The 16069-nt window shown below is 42.2% G+C and overlaps 1 long non-coding RNA gene and 1 pseudogene across 1 annotated transcript in view; one reads left to right on the top strand and one right to left on the bottom strand.

Annotated features, from left to right (window-relative positions):
* Positions 1-5661: 5661 nt before the first annotated feature.
* LOC110261275 (uncharacterized) overlaps positions 5662-16069 on the bottom strand; it is a 67155-nt gene continuing 56747 nt past the window's right edge. The window contains exon 4 of the long non-coding RNA XR_014806161.1: positions 5662-8668. This is a non-coding gene — a long non-coding RNA (uncharacterized LOC110261275). The remainder of the gene's footprint in view (positions 8669-16069) is intronic.
* On the top strand, positions 14201-15238 carry LOC146402332 (zinc finger protein 460-like; annotated as a pseudogene).

Below are 16069 nucleotides of genomic sequence, written 5' to 3'. Positions count from 1 at the left end.
CTGCATACTGGCTTTTTTTTTTTTCTGTCCTTTTTTTTGGGGCTGCACCCACTACACATAATAGGGCTACCAGAAGGAGAACAGGCTAGGGGTCTAATCGGAGCTATAGCTGCCAGCCTATGCTACAGTCACAGCAATGCCAGATCCAAGCCACATCTGTGACCTACACCACAGCTCATGGCCACGCTGGATCCTTGACCCACTGAGCAGGGCAGGGATTGAACCTGCAACCTCATGGTTCCTGGTCGAATTCATTTCTACTGTGCCATGATGGGAACTCCCATACTGGCTTATTTAAGTGATTACTTTCCAACTATGATTTCCTCCCTCCTATTTCTTCTTTCTTTTTTATTTAGAGGAGCCCTTTCAGTATTTCCCTTATTATGGGTTTAGTATTGCTGTACTCTTTTAGTTTTTGTTTGTTGAAGAAACCCTTTATTTCTCCTTCTATTTTAAATGATATTCTTGCTGTGTAGAGTATTCTAGGCTAAAAATTTTTCCCTTTTAGAACTTTGAATATATCTTGCCACTCTCTTCGGCCTGTAGTGTTTCTGTAGAGAAATTAGCCTTATGGGGGATTCCCTTATGGTTAAGTCTTTGTTTTTTAGAATCCTCTCTTTTAACTTTTGCCATTTTTATTATAATATGTCTTGGTATGGCCCTGTTTGTGTTCAACTTGTTTGGGGCCCTTTGTGCTTTCTGTATCTTGATATCTGTTTCCTTTAGATTTGGAGTTTTTAGCCATAATATCTTCAAATATATTTTCAATCCCCTTTTCTTTTTGTTCTCCTTCTGGTAGCCCTATTATGTGTAGATTTATATTATCCTATACATCCTATTGCTTTCATGTTTTTTTCATTTGGTTTTCTGTCTGCTGTCCTGATAGGGTGATTTCCATTATTCTATCTTCCAAGGCACTAATTCCTTCCTCAGCATTATTCTCCCTGCTCCTCACTGCCTTTAACTCAGCTTGTTTCTCTGCAAATTATTTTCTTTTCTTTTTTTTTTCCTCTTTTATTTTTATTTTTTATTTTTTTTAATTTTTATTTTCCCACTGTACAGCAAGGGGGTCAGGTTATCCTTACATGTATACATTACAATTACATTTTTCCCCCACCCTTTCTTCTGTTGCAACATGAGTATCTAGACATAGTTCTCAATGCTACTCAGCAGGATCTCCTTGTAAATCTATTCTAAGTTGTATCTGATAAGCCCAAGCTCCCGATCCCTCCGACTCCCTCCCCCTCCCATCAGGCAGCCACAAGTCTCTTCTCCAAGTCCATGATTTTCTTTTCTAAGGAGATGTTCATTTGTGCTGGATATTAGATTCCAGTTATAAGGGATATCATATGGTATTTGTCTTTGTCTTTCTGGCTCATTTCACTCAGTATGAGAGTCTCTAGTTCCATCCATGTTGCTGCAAATGGCATGATGTCATTCTTTTTTATGGCTGAGTAGTATTCCATTGTGTATATATACCACTTCTTCCGAATCCAATCCTCTGTTGATGGACATTTGGGTTGTTTCCATGTCCTGACTCTTGTGAATAGTGCTGCAATGAACATGCAGGTGCACGTGTCTCTTTTAAGTAGAGTTTTGTCCGGATAGATGCCCAAGAGTGGGATTGCGGGGTCATATGGAAGTTCTATGTATAGATTTCTAAGGTATCTCCAAACTGTTCTCCATAGTGGCTGTACCAGTTTACATTCCCACCAACAGTGCAGGAGGGTTCCCTTTTCTCCACAGCCCCTCCAGCACTTGTTATTTGTGGATTTATTAATGATGGCCATTCTGACTGGTGTGAGGTGGTATTTCATGGTAGTTTTGATTTGCATTTCTCTTATAACCAGCGATGTTGAGCATTTTTTCATGTGTTTGTTGGCCATCTGTATATCTTCTTTGGAGAAATGTCTCTTCAGGTCTTTTGCCCATTTTTCCATTGATTGATTGGCTTTTTTGCTGTTGGGCTGTATAAGTTGTTTATATATTCTAGAGATTAAGCCCTTGTCGGTTGCATCATTTGAAACTATTTTCTCCCATTCTGAAAGTTGTCTTTTTGTTTTCTTTTTGGTTTCCTTTGCTGTGCAAAAGCTTTTCAGTTTGATGAGGTCCCATGGGTTTATTTTTGCTCTAATTTCTATTGCTTTGGGAGACTGACCTGAGAAAATATTCATGATGTTGATGTCAGAGAGTGTTTTGCCTACGTTTTCTTCTAGGAGTTTGATGGTGTCCTGTCGTATATTTAAGTCTTTCAGCCATTTGGAGTTTATTTTTGTGCATGGTGTGAGGGTGTGTTCTAGCTTCATTGCTTTGCATGCAGCTGTCCAGGTTTCCCAGCAATGCTTGCTGAATAGACTTTCTTTTTCCCATTTTATGTTCTTGCCTCCCTTGTCAAAGATTAATTGACCGTAGGTGTCAGGGTTTATTTCCGGGTTCTCTGTTCTGTTCCATTGGTCTGTCTGTCTGTTTTGATAACAGTACCACACTGTTTTGATGACTATGGCTTTGTAGTATTTCTTAAAGTCTGGGAGAGTTATGCCTCCTGCTTGGTTTTTGTTTCTCAGGATTGCTTTGGCGATTCTGGGTCTTTTGTTGTTCCATATAAATGTTTGGATTGTTTGTTCTAGGTCTGTGAAAAATGTCATGGGTAATTTGATAGGGATTGCATTGAATCTGTAGATGCTTTGGGTAGTATGGCCATTTTTACAATATTGATTTTCCCAATCCAGGAACATGGAATATCTTTCCATTTCTTTACATCTTCTTTGATTTCTTTGATTAAAGTTTTATAGTTCTCGGCATATAGGTCCTTTACTTCCTTGGTCAGGTGTATTCCGAGGTATTTGATTTTGTGAGGTACAATTTTAAAAGGTATCATTTTTTTTGTATTCCTTTTCTAATGTTTCATTGCTGGTATACAGAAATGCAACTGACTTCTGAATGTTAATCTTATATCCTGCTACTTTGCTGAATTTATTAATCAGTTCAAGGAGTTTTGGGGTTGAGTCCTTAGGGTTTTCTAGGTATAGTATCATGTCATCTGCATACAGTGACAGTTTTATCTCTTCTCTTCCTATATGGATGCCTTTTATTTCTTTTGTTTGTCTAATTGCTGTGGCTAGGACTTCCAAAACTATGTTGAAGAGCAGTGGTGAGAGTGGGCATCCCTGTCTTGTTCCAGATTTGAGTGAGAAGGCTTTCAGTTCTTCCCCATTGAGTATTATATTTGCTGTGGGTTTATCATAAATGGCTTTGATTATATTCAGGAATGTTCCCTCTATACCCACTTTGGCGAGGGTCTTGATCATGAATGGATGTTGGATTTTGTCAAATGCTTTTTCTGCATCTATTGAGATGATCATATGATTTTTGACTTTTTTTTTGTTGTTGTTAATGTGGTGTATGATGCTGTTTGATTTGCGTATGTTGAACCATCCTTGTGAACCTGGGATGAACCCAACCTGGTCATGGTGTATAATTTTTTTGGTATGTTGTTGGATTCGGTTGGCTAAGATTTTGTTGAGAATTTTTGCATCTATATTCATCAATGATATTGGCCGATAGTTTTCTTTTTTGGTGGTATCTCTGTCTGGTTTTGGAATGAGGGTGATGGTGGCATCATAGAATGTCTTTGTGAGTATTCCTTCTTCTTCAACCTTTTGAAAGAGTTTAAGGAGGATGGGCACCAATTCCTCTTTATATGTTTGATAAAATTCACCTGTGAAGCCATCTGGTCCTGGACTTTTATTTGTAGGGAGTGATTTTATGACCTCTTCAATTTCATTTCTAGTGATCGGTCTGTTCAGTTGGTCTGTTTCTACTTGATTCAGTTTTGGCAGGCTGTAAGATTCTAGAAAATTGTCCATTTCTTCCAGATTGTCAAACTTGTTGCCATATAGTTGTTCATAGTATTCTCTTATGGTTTTTTGTATTTCTGCTGTATCCATTGTGATTTCTCCTTTTTCATTTATAATTTTGGTTATTTGGGTTCTTTCTTTCCTCTTTTTAGTGAGTCTGGCCAGGGGTTTGTCAATTTTGTTTACCTTTTCAAGGAACCAGCTCTTGGTTTTATTAATTTTCTCTATTGTTTTTTGAGTCTCTATTTTATTGATTTCTTCTTTGATCTTTATAATTTCCTTCCTTCTGCTGACTTTAGGACTTTTTTGTTTCTCTTTTTCTAATTCATTTAGGTGGAGGGTTAAGTTGTCAATTTGGGATCTTTCTTCTTTTTTGAGAAAGGCCTGGATTGCTATAAATTTCCCTCTGAGCACTGCTTTCACAGCATCCCATAGATTTTGAGAGGTTGTGTCTTCATTATCATTTGTTTAAAGGTAGTTTTTAATTTCCTTCTTGATTTCCTCACTGACCCATTGGTTTTTTAGTAGCATGTTGTTTAGTCTCCATGGAGTAGGTATTTTCTCTTTCCTTTTCCCATGGTTGATTTCTAATTTCATGGCATTGTGGTCAGAGAAGATACTTGAGATAATTTCTACGCTCCTAAATTTATTGAGGTTAGCTTTGTGTCCCAATATGTGGTCGATTCTTGAGAATGTTCCATGAGCATTTGAGAAGAATGTGTATTCTGATTTTTTTGGATGTAGTGTCCTGAAGATATCAATTAAGTCTAACTTTTCTATTGTTTCCTTTAGGATCTCTGTTGCTTTATTGGTTTTCTGTCTAGAGGATCTGTCCATTGATGTGAAGGGGGTATTAAGGTCTCCTACTATGATTGTATTCTCATCAATATCTCCCTTTATGTCTGTTAATATTTGTTGTATGTATCTGGGTGCTCCTGTATTTGGGGCATATATGTTGACGATAGTAACATCCTCTCCTTGGATGGATCCCTTAATCATTCAGTAGTGTCCTTCTTTGTCTTTCTTTATGTCTTTTGTTTTAAAGTCTATTTTGTCTGATATGAGCGTTGCGACTCCTGCTTTTCTGTCATGTCTATTGGCGTGAAATATTTTTCCCCACCCTTTCACTTTCAATCTATATGTATCTTTTGTCCTAAGGTGAGTTTCTTGTAGGCAGCATATTGAAGGTTTTTGCCTTTTTATCCACTCAGCCACTCTGTGTCTTTTGATTGGGGCGTTCAGTCCATTGACATTGAAGGTGATAATTGATAGACGATTATTTATTGCCATTTGAACCTCGTGTTCCAGTTGATTCTATGGTTCTCCATTCTTCCTATCTTTTCTTTTTTCTTTCTTTCTTTTTTTTTTTTTTTTTTTGGTTGGATGGTCTCCTGTTATTATCTGCTTGAGTGTATTTTTTTTTCATTTTTTGCAAATGCAATATTTGGTTTTGGCTTGTGGTTGCCCTGTTTTTTAAGTATGCTAACCCCTTCCCATAATTGTGTGTTTTAGCCTGATGGTCCTGTAAGTTCAAACACTTCATTACTATATTAAAATTAAGAAGAGAAACATACAAACAAACAAAAAGGGTTATTTACTTCCTAACATCCCTTGCCCACATTTTATGGTTTTGATGACTTTATTTTTTTCTTTTTAATTTTATTTTGTTTGAAGCATGTTCATGATTAAATCTGTATGCTGGCTTATTTGAGTAACTTCTCTCTGATTGCGGTTTCCTCAGTCCTAGTTCTTCTTCTTCTTCTTTTTTTTTTTTTTCCTTTTCTTTTTTCTTCCCTTTCCTTCCTTTCTTTTTGGTTTAGAGAAGCCCTTTCAACATTTCCTTTAACCTGGGTTTTGTGTTGCTGTATTGTTTAAGTTTTTGTTTGTTGGGAAAAATTTTTATTTCCCCTTCTATTTTAAATGCTATTCTTGCTGGATAGAGTATTCTAGGTTGCATATTTTTTCCTTTTAGCACTTTAAATATCTCTTGCCATTCCCTCCTGGCCTGTAGTGTTTCTGTAGAGAAATCAGCTGATATTCTTATGGGGGTTCCCTTGTAGGTAACATTCTGGTTTTCTCTTGCTGCTTTTAGGATCCTCTCTTTATCACTAACTTTTGCCATTTTTATTATGATGTGTCTTGGTGTGGGTCTGTTTGGGTTCAGTTTGTTTGGGGCCCTCTGTGCTTCTTGTATCTTGAATCCAGTATCCTTTAGATTTGGGAAGTTTCCATCGACAATTTCTTCAAATATATTTTCCATCCCCTTATCTTTTTCTACTCCTTCTGGAATTCCTATTATGCGTAGGTTGGCCCGCTTTATATTATCCCATAGGTCTCTTATATTGCTTTCCAGTTTTTTGATTCGGTTTTCTGTCTGTTGTCCGGATTGAGTGATTTCCATTATTCTATCTTCCATATCACTGATTCGTTCTTCGGCATTATTCATTCTGGTTTTTACTGCTCTTAGTTCAGTTTGCATCTCTGCAAATGAATGTTCTAGTTTTTCTTGGCTCCTCCTTATATTTTCTAGTTCCTTTCTGAGGGTATCTGCATTACTGTTCATATCTTCTCTTGATTCCTTCAGTATTTTCACTATTTCTCTTTTGAACTCCAGGTCTGTCTGACTGCAGAGATCTGTTTCATTGTTGACTGTTTTAGGTGAGTTCTCCTGTTGGTTTGACTGGGGGTGGTTTCTCAGCTTCTTCATCTTGCTTGTTGTTTTCTTTCTCCTGAGGGAGTTGTACTCTCCGTTATCGGGCAGTGTTTGCCTTGTCACTGCCGTGGAATATTTCCTGAGGGCTGGCGTTGTTGGTCAATCTTTTTTGAGGCAGTGTGGCTTTTCTGGAGTGTTGATGGGGCTAACAGTGTTTCTTTGAAGCAAAGGAGGACTTCCTGAGGGCAGACAGGACTGGGAGGTCCACACCACGATGGTAGCAGATTTCACTTGGTCATGCAGAGCTTGCTCTGGTGTTTTTAGGCTGTGGGGTTCTTGCAGGGGGTTGGCAGTGTTGGGCAGCTGTTCCTCAGGAGTGAAGCACCCCCTGGGGGCTGGAGCAGCTATCTGGGTCTCTGAGAACCTAAGAGGCTCTTCCCTAGGGCAGCCCAACTCAGAAGGACGGCCTGAGAATGTAGGCGGATCTTTTCACAGTCTGGCCAAGCTTGTTGCAGCTTTTCTGGGCTGCAGGGGCTCTTCTAGGGGGCTGGTGGTGCTGAGCAGCTATTCCACAGGAGTGGGGCACCCCCAGGGGCTTGGGCGGGTAGCAGGGCCTTTGGAAACGGAAGAGGCTCCTCCCTGGGGCAGCCCGACTCAGAAAAACCGTCCAAGAATTAGGCAGATCTATTCACTGCCTGGCTAGGCTTGTTCTAGCTTTTCTGGGCTGCAGGCCTTTTCTCGGGGGCTGGTGGTGTTTGGTGCTACTCTGCATAAGTGTAGCCCCTCCAAAGGGCAAGCAGGCCTGTGTAGGGACAGCCCCTGCGGTGGTAGGCTTCAGGCAATTGTTGAGGCCAGCCCTCCTGGATGGCAGGCAGCCTCAGGTTCGGCGAGAACGTAGGGGGTGGCGGGGGTGGGGGGAGGGGATGCACTGGGAAGCACAGCTTTCAGCTAGCTAGCGGGCCTGTAAGCTTGCTGTGGCGTGGGGGGTATTCTATGGGGACCCACCCCTTCTTCTCTCCCCTCCCCAGCATGGGTGCAGACCAGGCTCTTCTCCCAGGTTCCTTCTGATGCGGCTTTCCACTTCCCCGCCCCTAGAGTATTGCTCCCTTCCTCTGCGACAGCTTTGTTTCCTAGTCTCCCAGTCAGTCTCTGCCAGGTCAAATGGTTTCTAGACCTCCCAAGCAGTTTCCGCTCCGCCCCGCCCCCTAGCCCGGGGACTAACCTCTGGAGCCGAGGATTCGGTGCCCAGCCCCCACCCAGGCGTCTCAATTTTTGGTGACTGTGCCCGTACGTAGTTCAGATGGTCCGTTCGGTTCTTGATCAGCTTTTCTGTACTCCAACTTACTGCTACACTCTTCTCTGCATCTGGAGATTGCTCCGGTTCGTTTGATCTTTCCCCCGTGTAGGTGACTTTCCAGGGTGCGGGATCCCTTTCTCCTCCGCAGTTCCCTTTCGGGAGCGCCCGTCCCGCTCGGATTCACCTTCTCTCACTCTCCTCTTTTCTCCCGTTCTGCCCAGTAATGTCACGAACTTCTTGCTGTTACTTGAGTTTAGGTTCTTCTGCCAGCGATTGGTTGCTGTTCTGTGCGAGTCATTTATTCTGTAGATGTGCTTTTTTTGTTGTGTTTGTGGGAGAGGGCGAGCGTGTCCCCCTACTCCTCCGCCATCTTGTCCTCTCTGCAAATGATTTTCTAATTTTTCTTGGCTCCTTATATTTTCTAGTTCCTTTCTGAAGTAATCTGCATTACCATTCATATTCACTTTTAATTCCTTTATATTCGCTCTTACTCCTTCAGTATTTTCACTGTCTCCTTTTTGAACTCTGTTAGTCTGTTTCCTTATTTTCTCCTTCAGGAGAATTCTCTTGCTCTTTTAACTGGGAATGGCTTCTGAGCTTCTTTATTTTGCTTATACTTTTCTTATCATGTGAGTTTAGGGAAACTGTAGTCTTAGAGGACTATTTACAACAAGAGCACCTCTGGGTATTTTGTGAGGGCTTGCTATTTTTGGTGTGAGGGCTGCTTTGGTGTCTCTTTTCTCCATGTGTACAGATTGTTATCCTCTTGATATAGGGGGTGTGGCGGTGTTCAGACTTTGTGTGCCTCTATGGAGATAGTGGCAGTGGGCAGATTCCCAGGCCCTTGGCGGTGGTGTAGACCTGTGGGAAAGTGGCACATTATGCTCCTGGTTGCAGTGCCCAGGGCATTGGCAGTGATCCCCATGGAACTGTAGGCAGTGCCCAGAGCCATTGGCAGTGGCAACAGCAGGGCATGAACATTCTCTGGGCAGTGAGGGCAACTGGTAGCACTTGGTTACAGGGCCCTCTTTGGCTGGGACTCCTGATGTGACTAGGGCCACAGACAGTGCCTTTTTACAGGACCTTAGTAAAGGTCCCAGCCCATCTCATGAGTCCACAATGGCTGAGGCAGTCTGTACTTGCCACCATAGCCTGTGCAAGAGGCACCCTGCCACCCGAGAGCCTGCTAGAGCACAGAGAAACATGTTTCTATTGATCCTGTCCCTCCTCCTCTCATCCTTCCCAGCAATGGCACCTTGCTTCTCTTTTGGGCCCAGGCCTCCTCCCACACACTCTTGGCTGTGGTGCTCTGCTCCCCAGAGCATGGCACACTGCTCCCTCTCCACCTCTCAGGCTGTCTCTACACAGCCAACCCTAGTCCTCTCCCTGGAACTGATCTCCAGAGCCTGAGTCTCAGCATCCAGCCCCCACCTGAGTGTCTCAGGCTGTGGTGTCCAGGGGCAGTGGTACCAATGGTCTGTATGGCTCTCACTTGGCTTTGCCCTCTTCATTCCAGTTGCTGCACTTTTCTGAGACTTTGAAGTCCCTCCACCTCAGCTGATCTCCCTGTCCAGTCAGTGGCTTCCCAGGGTGTGGGTTCCTTTCCTCTTTCACAGCTCCCTCTCAGGAGCGCTATTCCCATCCTTTTTCTCTTTCTTTTTTCCCTTTCTTCTAACCAGTTATGTGGAGGGTTCCTTGCCCTTTTTGGAGGTTTACGTGTTCTGCCAGTGTTCAGTAGATGTTCTGTGAGAATCATTCTGCGTGTAGATGGGTTGTTTTTTTGTTTTGTTTTTTGAGGTGTTTGTGGGAGAAGGTGAGCCCCATGTCTTACTCCTCCACCATCTTGATCACTTTCTGTACTCGGCTTCTTAACCCACTGTGCCACAGTGGGAACTCCTAAACATCCATTTTTAAGTAGTATTTATTTTAGAATCATTTCAGGGTTACAGAAAAGCTCTATAAATAGCCATAAATTTTCTTACACTCTTTCTTTACCTACCCTCCTTATATTAATATCTATATAATCATGTTACCTATGTCAAGTTTCATTTATTAAACAACAGACTATTTAGATGGCTCCAGCTTTCCACCAACATCCTTAATTTTTTCTGTACCCGGTGTGGAATTATATTTGGTTCTTACGTCTCCTTAGTCTCTTTTGGCCTGTGACAGTTTTTTATTGGCTTGACTTGTTTTGCATTTTATTTGGCAATTTTGAAGACCACTCATCAGGCATCTTGTAGGATGTTATTCAATTTGGGTTTCTTTGACATTTACTCATGTTATTCAATTTGGGTTTCTTTGACATTTACTCATGTTTAGACTGGCATTTGGGGTTTTGAGAAGACCATCACATAGATGAATGGTCTTTCTCATCACCTCATATGAAGGATACATAATATCCACAAAACATTCCTGGTGATGGTGACTCTAAGCACTTGGTTAGGTAGTGTCTACCCGGTTTCTTCACAAGAAGTTATTATTTTTCCTTATCTGTACCTTCGCTCATTGGAAGTGAGTCCCTAAGTCCAGTCCTTACTCAAGGTGGGGGAGAACTGTCTACATATGTTGTTTAGGGTCTTTATTTATCTTTTCTCCCACATTTATTTATTTACCAATTGATCATGTATTCATATCAGTGTGGACCCATGTGGATTTGTTTTATACTTTGGGTTATAATCTAGTACCTAATACTTACTTGTTTTCTTGCACAAATCACTCCAGGTTTGGACACTGGAAGTTCTTTCCCTTTGGCTCCTATGTCCCTTTGACATATCCCTATTCCTTAGTTTTTGAGGACCTTCTTGCTTTCTGGCAGTGTGAGAGGATTCTAGTTTGTCTCTTTTCCCTTTCCCTGCCATAGAATGAGCTCTCTCTCCAAGGATCCCTGCTTCCCCTTGCTAAGTAGTAGTATTTGATAAATATTATCAAATTAACAGTACAATTGGCCCTCTGAATTCATAGGTTCTGCATCCATGGATTTAACCAACCCAGGGATTGAAAATATTCAGGGGAAAAAAAAATCCAGAAATGGAGTTCCCATTGTGGTTCAGCAGTAATGAACCTGACCAAGTATCCATGAGGATGCAGGTTCAATTCCTGGCTTTGCTCAGTGGGTTAAGGATCTGGCATTGCCATGAGCCATGGTGTAGGTCACAGATGCAGCTCAGGTCCCGTGTGGCTGTGGCTGTGGCATAGGCTGGCAGCTGCAACTCTAACTCAACCCCTAGCCTGGGAATTTCCATATGCCACAGATGTGGCCCTAAAAAGACAAAAAAAAAAAAAAATCCAGGAAGTTCCAAAAAGCAACGTGAATTTGCAGCATGTCAGCAACTATTTACATAGTACTGTATTAGGAATTATAGTGATCTACAGATAATTTAAAGCACACATGAGGATGTGCATAGGTTATATTGCAAATACTGTGACATTTATATATAAGATTGTTGAGCATATGCAGTTTTTGGTATCTGCAGGGATACCTAGAACCGATCCCTTACAGATCCTGAGGGACGACTGTATTTAGCAACCAAGATCTAGGTGTTGGGTGGGTTTGTTGCTGCAGTGTTGCTTCTAGACCCTCTCAGAACAGACCTAAGGAATATAGGAATGTGTAAGTATTTCTCAACTCTAAGCTAGTACAATGTGGTTCCTTCCCTCCTTGCTTATTTGTAACTCCTTTCTCTGACCATGACAAAATTTGCTTACATTATCAGAAATTTATTGAATTATTTTTTTCAACTCAATTATACATGTAAAATAGTATCTCTGGGAAACAAATTTACCAAGTACAGTGTTTTAGCCATATGGTGTGCAGGCAAAACACCATTTTCCAGCATTATTTAGGTCAGCTGGTTTCCCCCTACCTCTTTTATTTGGGTTATGCTATACATTTTTTTTTTTTTTTGAGCCACACCTGCAGTATGTGGAAGTTCCCAGGCCAGGGATCGAACCCATGCTGCAGTTGTGATGTGCAGTGCTGTTTCCTTAACTCACTGCACCACAAAGAACTTCCTATGCCATACAGTTTTAATTTGGTTCATTAGACACGGTCTGCATTCCATCCTGAGATCCCCTAATATCCTGCTTTCTGGTTTGGTTTTGTTTGATTTTACTTTGTACACTTTTAATATTCACTCACCGTCGGAGTTCCCGTCGTGGCGCAGTGGAAACTAATCCAACTAGGAACCATGAGGTTGCAGGTTTGATCCCTAGCCTTGCTCAGTGGGTTAAGGATCCTGCGTTGCTGTGAGCTGTGGTGTAGGTTGCAGACGTGGCTCGGATCCCGCATTGCTGTGGCTCTGGTGTAGGACGGCGGCTACAGCTCCGATTTGACCCCTTGCCTGGGAACCTCCATATGCCACGGGAGCGGCCCTAAAAAGACAAAAAAAAAAAAAAAAAAAAGATTCACTCTCCGTTTTGACAGTTATGGGTTTTAACAAATGCATAGAGGCATGTACTCACCACCCTAGTACAATACAACACACACATATCACATATTCTTTAACTGTTCCTCTGTTGATGGACACTTAGGTTGCTTCCATATCTTGGCTATTGTAAAGAATGCTGATGTAAACATTAGGGTGCGTGTATCTTTTTGAATTAATGTTTTCATTTTCTTCAGATATATACACAAGAGTAGAATTGCTGGATTATATTGTAGTTCTGTTTTTAGTTTTTTGAGAAACTTCCACACTGTTTTCCACAGTGACTGCACCAATTGACAGTCCCAGCAGCAATGTTAGGAGGGTTCCCTTTTCTCCATATCCTCACCAACATCTTCTGTAGTTTTGAATTATTTTTTTAAAATCATGAATGAATGTGAAATTTTCTTGATTCGTTTTTTTCTGCATCTGTTGGTGTAAGAACAGTTTTCTTTCTTTTTTTTTTTTTTTTAGTCTTTTAATAAGGTCAGTTACATTGATTTATTTTTAAGTTTTTTTTGTTTTTTTTTTTGGTCTTTTCTTGGGCCGCTCCTGCGGCACATGGAGGTTCCCAGGCTAGGGGGTCCAATCGGAGCTGCAGCCGCCGGCCTACGCCAGAGCTACAGCAACGCGGGATCCGAGCCGCGTCTGCAACCTACACCACAGCTCACGGCAACGCTGGATCGTTAACCCACTGAGCAAGGGCAGGGATCGAACCCGCAACCTCGTGGTTCCTAGTTGGATTCGTTACCACTGCGCCACGATGGGAACTCCTATTTTTAAGTGTTTATCCAGCCCTTCATTCCTGCACTGACTCTCACAGTGATGTATTATCTTTCATATCTTGGATTCAGTTTGCTAATATGTTTTTCAATATATTTGTGTCTATAATCTCTTTTTTTTCCCCCCAGGCTAGGGGTCAAATCAGAGCTACAGCTGCCAGCCTACACCACAGCCATAGCAACACCAGATCCAAGCTGCATCTGCAACCTATACCACAGCTCACAGCAACGCCAGATCCTTAACCCACTGAGTGAGGCCAGGGATCGAACCTGCATCTTTGCGGATCCTGGTCAGGTTTGTTACCACTGAGCCACGATGGGAACTCCTATTTGTGTCTATAATTTTAAGAGGTATTATTAGTCAGTAGCTTTTTTAATATTTGTTTTTGGTTTTAGTATTAAGGTAATGATGACCTCACAAAGTGAAATAGCGTTCCATCCTTTTCCGTTTTCTGGAAGAGATTGTATAGAATTAATATTTGGTATTTGGTAATTTTCATTCTTTGGATTGTATCTGTTTGGTGTCTTTGCACCTGGCTGTTCCTCTGGCGTAGCAGACTGTATCTGCCCAGACCGTGCTCACATCTGCCTTATAAACCTTGTCTGGGGAATGGTAATGACTGTGCTCACTGCCATCTGAGTCCGAACCCTGGAATTCCGCTTGCCCTCTGCCCCTGTCTGCCTCTAGCTCCAACATCGTCTCATGCCCCGAAGTTCTCTAAGCATCCAAGTGTCACTCGGGACTCATTTCGTACATTCTGTCTTTTCTGCCTGCAGCACCCCTCCCATGTCTCTGTCAGGCGGTTTCTACCTCTCTGTTAGGAAACAGCTCATGGGGCACCTCCTGGAAATCTCTGTGCTCTCTTTCATTCTCCTGTCTGGGCCAGAATTGGTGCACTGTACCTGTGCTCTTAGCATTGCGGTGAGATGTTCTCTCTCAGAGCCGGACATACTGTACGTAACATCATCATTATTTTGTCTGCCCTCCTCAATTCAGGACTACAAGGAGGATTCTCCTGCCAGACCCTCTATCTTCTGCCGCACCATGGCCTCTTAGTTTTCCCCTTTTAAACGTCAAGAACTCAAGGAAAGGAAAGAACAAAATTGTAGATGCTGGTTTTCAGAATGGGAGAATATAACAGGCTCAGAGGCATGTTTTCATCTTTGTTTTCCCTCTAACGTGATAATTTGGTTTCTTCTGTGTTGGCATCACTCAGAGGTTACTGTCATGTCCTGAATTCTTTCAGGAGCCAGAGAAAAATGAGACTAGAAAGCCAGCCCCTTCTCAGCTGCTCTTGTCCAAAGGACCCTCACTTCAGCTATGGCTAAAACAGGGAGCTTCAAGGGACTCCAGGGGTGGAGAAACCAGAATTCAAGAAGGGCCATCAGAAATGCAGGAAGGAATCCTAAGTCCTGTGCCAGATCCCGACAAGGAGACTAGCTCTGGGAAGATGAGCCCTAAATGTGATGAGGTAGGGACAGATGACAGTCTACATTCAAAAGTTTTATAGGAGCAAGTTTTCTCCAATAGGTGTTCTCCAGGAACACAACTCACACAGACTAGTTAAGGACCCCAAGAATCATGCAGAGAAGAACTGTCATGGATATAAGGAATGCAGAAATATCAGGAATCAGGATCTTGCGCATAACTGTATTCATGCTGACATGAAGCCCTATGGGTACAGACAGTGTAGGAAGGCCTCGGGGGGACCTCAGACCTCATGCAGCAGCAGCGGATTCATACTGGAGGAAAACCTTTTGAGTGCAAAGAATGCGAAAAAGCTTTCAAACATAGATTCTTCTTCACAAAGCACCAATGGATTCACACTGAAGAGCGGCCCTGTGAGCTTAGTAAGTGTGGACAGGCTTTCACCTAACAGTCTGCTTTTATTAAGCATTGTAGGACCCACACTAGAGAAAAACCCTTTGTGTGCAAAGTCTGTGGGAAAGCCTTTTGTGACAGATTTGAGTCAATACATGAAATTCACACTGCAGAGAAGCCCTGTGAGTGCAGTAAATGGAGAAAGTCTTTCTCCTACCACTCTGGTTCTGTCAGAGTGGATTCACACTGGCGAGAAATCCTTTAAGTGAAAAGAATGTGGGAAAACCTTTTGCTCCACGTTTAATTTGAGTCAACACTTGAGGATCCATACTGGAGAGAAGCCCTGTGAATACAATAAATATGGAAAGGCCTTCAACCAGCACTCATCTTGTATTCGTCATATGACCCACAGTAGGCAAAAAGCACAGGAATGCTAAATCTCTTGGGAAAGGCTTTTGCTACAACTCTAATCTAAGTCAACACACAAATGTTCACACTGGAGAGAAGCCCTGTGAGTGTGTCAAAGTGTAGGAAAGCTTTCATGCTCAAGTCACATCTCATAAAATACTAGCAGGTTCACATGAGATAAGCAGGTAAATATGGAAAGGCCTTCACTTAACAGTTGTCTTTTAGTTACCACAATAGGACCCTCACTGTAGGAAACAATATTTTTTACTACTTTATGAAGCATCAAAATGGCCCTCCATTGTTCTCCTGTTCCCCATGGTTAAAACCTCATTTGCCTCTCCCTCCCACCTCCATGGCTTATTCTCACCAAGGCTGCTGGCTCCTGACAGAGCTGTGAGGTCTTTCCTGCTTAGTGTAATGCTCTGACCCCTGTCCTGGAGCCGTAACACCCAGTATCAAATCCCAGCTCTACTAGCTAGGAGCGGTACAGACCTGTGCATCTTTCTCTGCCTCAGTTTCCGCTTTGGTAATAATAGATAATTTAATCAGACAGTACTTTCCTCATAGGGCTGTAGTGAGAGTAAATGGTTTAATATATGACAAAACTGAGAACAGAATCCACTGCACCCTGGGTGTGAGAGCTGACAATTTTGGTCTCCACTGATGTTGCTACTTCATCCTGGTCTTACCATCATCATCTAAGTCTGTGCCTGGAGTTTAGACTTTCTGGCAATCTTGTGAAGCTTTGTGGTTAGACAGCAAAGATACTAGAGAGAGCTAGACCCAGATTTCCAACTTGGATTAGCTCCGTACCATTTCTTTCTGT

The sequence above is a fragment of the Sus scrofa genome, chromosome 6 (genome assembly GCF_054392235.1).
Source record: "Sus scrofa isolate SSC_HxYL_T2T_F1_AM1 chromosome 6, Sscrofa_HxYL_maternal_Yorkshire_Landrace_v2.0, whole genome shotgun sequence".
Taxonomy (NCBI): domain Eukaryota; kingdom Metazoa; phylum Chordata; class Mammalia; order Artiodactyla; family Suidae; genus Sus; species Sus scrofa.
The sequence above is the reverse complement of the archived record's forward strand: the minus strand, read 5'-3'. Positions and strand labels throughout refer to the sequence as shown.